A 5000-nucleotide genomic window follows, 5' to 3' on the forward strand; every position below is an offset into this window, starting at 1 on the left:
CGAAGCGTGATAGGGCGCCTGAAGGTGGCCTCGGCATCGCAAAAACGGCGTCCGGCCTGCTTGAAAGGCTGGACGCGCAGTTGAACGATTACCTGGTTGATCCTGCCAGTAATCATATGCTTGTCTCAAAGATTAAGCCATGCATGTCTAAGTACATGCCGAAATAAGGCGAAACCGCGAATGGCTCATTAAATCAGTTATGGTTCCTTAGATCGTTTCTTCCTACTTGGATAACTGTGGCAATTCTAGAGCTAATACATGCAGTGAGCCTGAAGCCCTTTGGGCGACGGGTGCTTTTATTAGACCAAGATCGATCGGGTTTCGGCCCGTATTGTGTGGTGACTCTGGATAACTTTGTGCTGATCGCATGGCCACGAGCCGGCGACGTTTCTTTCAAGTGTCTGCCTTATCAACTTTCGATGGTAGGTTACTTGCTTACCATGGTTGTTACGGGTAACGGAGAATCAGGGTTCGATTCCGGAGAGGGAGCCTGAGAAACGGCTACCACATCCAAGGAAGGCAGCAGGCGCGCAAATTACCCACTCCCGGCACGGGGAGGTAGTGACGAAAAATAACAATACGGGACTCTTTTGAGGCCCCGTAATTGAAATGAGTACACTCTAAATCCTTTAACGAGGATCAATTGGAGGGCAAGTCTGGTGCCAGCAGCCGCGGTAATTCCAGCTCCAATAGCGTATACTAAAGCTGCTGCGGTTAAAAAGCTCGTAGTTGGATCTCAGTTCCAGACGAGTAGTGCATCTACCCGATGCGACGGCTCGGACTGAACATCATGCCGGTCCTTTCTTGGTGCACTTCATTGTGTGCCTCGAGAAGGCCGGTGCTTTTACTTTGAAAAAATTAGAGTGCTCAACGCAGGCGAGTCGCCTGAATAAACTTGCATGGAATAATAGAACAAGACCTCGTTTCTGTTCTGTTGGTTTTTGGAATACGAGGTAATGATTAAGAGGGACAGACGGGGGCATTCGTATTGCGGCGCTAGAGGTGAAATTCTTGGACCGTCGCAAGACGAACTACTGCGAAAGCATTTGCCAAGAATGTTTTCTTTGATCAAGAACGAAAGTCAGAGGTTCGAAGGCGATCAGATACCGCCCTAGTTCTGACCATAAACGATGCCAACCAGCGATCCGCCTGAGTTACTCAAATGACTCGGCGGGCAGCTTCCGGGAAACCAAAGTGTTTGGGTTCCGGGGGAAGTATGGTTGCAAAGCTGAAACTTAAAGGAATTGACGGAAGGGCACCACCAGGAGTGGGCCTGCGGCTTAATTTGACTCAACACGGGAAAACTTACCCGGCCCGGACACTGGGAGGATTGACAGATTGAGAGCTCTTTCTTGATTCGGTGGATGGTGGTGCATGGCCGTTCTTAGTTGGTGGAGCGATTTGTCTGGTTAATTCCGATAACGAACGAGACTCTAGCCTATTAAATAGGTGCGGGGTTCCCAGCACCTTACAACCTTCTTAGAGGGACAAGCGGCTCCTAGCCGCACGAAACAGAGCAATAACAGGTCTGTGATGCCCTTAGATGTCCGGGGCCGCACGCGCGCTACACTGAAGGAAGCAGCGTGTCTTTATCCCTGTCTGAAAAGACTGGGTAACCCGTGGAACTTCTTTCGTGATTGGGATAGGGGCTTGCAATTGTTCCCCTTGAACGAGGAATTCCCAGTAAGCGCGAGTCATAAGCTCGCGTTGATTACGTCCCTGCCCTTTGTACACACCGCCCGTCGCTACTACCGATTGAATGATTTAGTGAGGTCTTCGGACCGATGTCCGGCGCGGCCTTTCGGTTGCGCCGGTCTGTTGGAAAGATGACCAAACTTGATCATTTAGAGGAAGTAAAAGTCGTAACAAGGTTTCCGTAGGTGAACCTGCGGAAGGATCATTACCGGATTGTGAAGGGTGGCGAGCGCCATTGTTTCTACCCCGTGTGGGTGAAGCAGCTCGCTGCGCCCGACGCTTTCCGCCGCTGGCCCCGCTTGGACGCGGGGACGGCTATACCCGAACATGCCGGGGACTGCCTGAATTTTGAGGGGCGCCCCGTGCCAAATTTGTTGCGCCCAGTGGACGCCGGCTGCAACCTTGGACGGTTGGCTTGGCCGCGCCCGCGGGTAGAAACGGCGTAACGCACACTGGGTGGGCTTTCTGTCCGCTTTGGCGCTCTTGCGCGGAATGGGAGTAAGACGACCCGACCTGCTGCTTTGCCCAGTACGAGGGGAACGGCGAAGCGTGCGGTCGGTCAAGGAACTGACGGTCGAGAGCTAATGCCGCTGCCGCTTAGTACACACACGGAACCGTGGTGCGAGCGCTCTCCCGTCCTCCGCGGCAAACGCTGCCGAGTCTGAAAAGTCTGGCGGCTGCCGGTCGCTTCCTGCGGCGAGTATGGAGTAACGACCCGACTTTGTTGCCGCCCAAGTACTAAAGGAACGGTGTGGCGCTCGGTCGGTCATGGAACTGTCGGTATGAGGGTGCGGCTGCCAAGTACGGAAGGAACCGTGGCCTAAAGTGCTCTCCCCGTCCTCCGCGGCAAATGCCACCGAGTCCGAAAGGGCCGGAGGCTGCCGGTCGGCTCCTGCTCGTGACGCGCGAGGTGTCGAGATCGCGGTTTAATGCGACGACGTCTGCAGGCTATTCGCCCGCCGCCGAGGGAAAGGCGGCGTTGCTGCGAAGTACCGAAGGAAACGCGGCTTTGCTACGTCGGAAGCGTTCTGCGGTTAGCGGACTTGTGCGCTTTGGGAAGGCGCCGCACGTCGAAAGAGGAAGTACGGACAGACGAGGGACTGTAGTCCCGGATTCGAACGCACTTGCGGCCAGGCCCTTGCTGGCTTCGTCTTCCGCCTCAAGTAGACTTGTTGTGGCGCCGGCGCAGGGAGCCGTCCCTGGCACTGGCCGAGTGGTTTTGGAGAGCTGCGCGAGTACGCGCGCCGGGCTCTTGTCTTTCGTCTCAAGTAGGCTGTTGGATCAACAGCGGTTATGCTGCGGCGATCTGCCGATGCGAAAGTGTGTGTGTGTTTGAGGCCCTTCTATGAACCTACTGCTGACTGAAGCGAAGCACGTCGATGGGGGTGAAGCCCTGCCCGTGGCCGTGTAGCCGTTAAAGACTCCACAGCGGCTTAGCCCTAATCATGGCTCTGTCGCTCTTTGCAATTTTTAGTGGAGCGATGTGAACGTGCACACGAGACACACGGGTCCGGTGGTTGGATGGCAGGTAAAACCGGCTTCGAGTGCGCGCAAACGGCATAAGCTACCTCGAGGGCAAGCGAGGAAGGCGTGGGCGCAAAACACACGCGCGAGTAGCAGGAGTGGAGTGCCATTAGGCTTTCAGCTGCTGAGACGCGGCCGCCGAAAGAGCGAGACTGGAGGAGCGCACGCCGAAAGGCGCTCTTCGAAACCACACACAGGGAGACGCCACGTGCCTAAAACCCTGGTTGTACTGTACTGAATTGAACAAACTATTTTTCACGACTCTAAGCGGTGGATCACTCGGTTCTCGGGTCGATGAAGAACGCAGCCAGCTGCGAGACTTGGTGTGAATTGCAGGACACACTGAGCACTGATTCTTTGAACGCACATTGCGGCCTTGGGTCTTCCCTTGGCTTCGTCTGTCTGAGGGTCGGATCACATATCAAGAGAGACTTCGGCGCACAGGGAACGTGCGTCCGTCGACTCGTTTTGACCGCGTCGGCATCATGGACAGTACGTTGAGCGCTAAAGCCACGCGCCAGCGGCCTCACGAGAGGGAGACGGTGGCAAACCGTTGTGCCAATTCTTCGAAAAGACGGAAACGAGGCATTACTACTGCAGCGTGACGAGTGCGCGCCTCTAGCAAGACCGCCGCAGGATGGAGTCGGATACCTGCAGGGAAAGAGCGGTCCAAGCACGAGGCGCGAACGTCTGTTGCCATGTAGCGCGCACGTTTGCGAGAGAGTCGGAAGCGCACGCTTGCGTGCACGGAAAACGTGGGAATGAAACGCCGGCCGATTCCCGCGCCGTGCGCAAAGCCAGCGCGATCGCAATTTGCGCTGTTTGCCTTCGAAGTACGTCGAGCTCCAGAGCTGGTCGCTCGTTCACGTCACCGCAGTTGTGTGGGCGCCCTTCCGGGCTTCGTCGCAGGAATGGGAATCGGCAGATTCTTGCGAGGAGCGGGGAGGAGAAGGGTGGCCCCCGAAAGCGGTTCGACGCGACAGCGCAGTCTGCGAGCGAGAAGAGTCACGGCACGGCGGAGAATTGCCGCGAAACGGAAAATGTCTCCTTCGAGAGCGTGGGTGCCCCGTTGGCCGAGCTGAAGCGTTCCGTCGTAGTCCGCCGTCGGTCCAAGTGCTTCGCAGTCTCTGTCCCCTAAAGACTGGGCCACTCCAGTTGGGGCAGGGGCGACGCTACACGAGACGATGCCTCCCGCCAGGTTTTAGTCGCCCCTGCGGTGCCCGCTGAAGCGGCGCGCTGCTAAGGCGATCTTTGCCTCGGTGGTGTTTGGGCTTCAGACACGGTCGCTTACCACGCAACTGCTCGTGCGCCGCACGCGCGCAGGCGGTTCACCGCCTGCCAGCCTCGTCTATAAGTAGCTCCGTGTTGGGCGAAGGACGTGGTAGGGCGTCGCACTCGGTTGGCGCTGGGTTTTCGAACGTGTCGAGTCCTTTTCGGCATACCGCTCGTATGACGCACGCGCGCAGGCGTTGTGCCGCCTGCCAGCCTCGTCCGTAAGGACGTGGCAGGGCGTCGTACTCGGTCGTGCTGGAATGGGCGAAAGCGATGTATCCGTTGTCGACCTCAGATCAGGCGAGACAACCCGCTGAATTTAAGCATATCACTAAGCGGAGGAAAAGAAACCAACAGGGATTCCCCGAGTAGCTGCGAGCGAAACGGGACCGAGCCCAGCACCGAATCCCCCGTCCTTGCAGGCGGTCGGGAAATGTGGTGTATGGGAGGCGACGTTCTCGGGTGTTTGCGACGGTGCAAGTCCCCCTGACAGGGGCTTGTCCCAGAGT

The 5000-nt window shown here is 57.0% G+C and overlaps 3 non-coding genes across 3 annotated transcripts in view; all 3 read left to right on the forward strand.

Annotated features, from left to right (window-relative positions):
• The first annotated feature begins 89 nt into the window (after positions 1-89).
• Positions 90-1903, forward strand: LOC140214890 (small subunit ribosomal RNA). The gene has a single exon (XR_011891817.1). It is a non-coding gene; the product is annotated as a small subunit ribosomal RNA (ribosomal RNA).
• Positions 1904-3478: 1575 nt separating this feature from the next.
• LOC140214884 (5.8S ribosomal RNA) lies at positions 3479-3631 on the forward strand. The gene has a single exon (XR_011891811.1). It is a non-coding gene; the product is annotated as a 5.8S ribosomal RNA (ribosomal RNA).
• Positions 3632-4777: 1146 nt separating this feature from the next.
• The window catches only part of LOC140214885 (large subunit ribosomal RNA), a 3960-nt gene continuing 3737 nt past the window's right edge, over positions 4778-5000 (forward strand). The window contains exon 1 of the ribosomal RNA XR_011891812.1: positions 4778-5000. This exon is cut by the window's right edge and continues 3737 nt beyond it. This is a non-coding gene — a ribosomal RNA (large subunit ribosomal RNA).

This window comes from Dermacentor andersoni, unplaced genomic scaffold (assembly GCF_023375885.2).
Source record: "Dermacentor andersoni unplaced genomic scaffold, qqDerAnde1_hic_scaffold ctg00000712.1, whole genome shotgun sequence".
NCBI lineage: Eukaryota > Metazoa > Arthropoda > Arachnida > Ixodida > Ixodidae > Dermacentor > Dermacentor andersoni.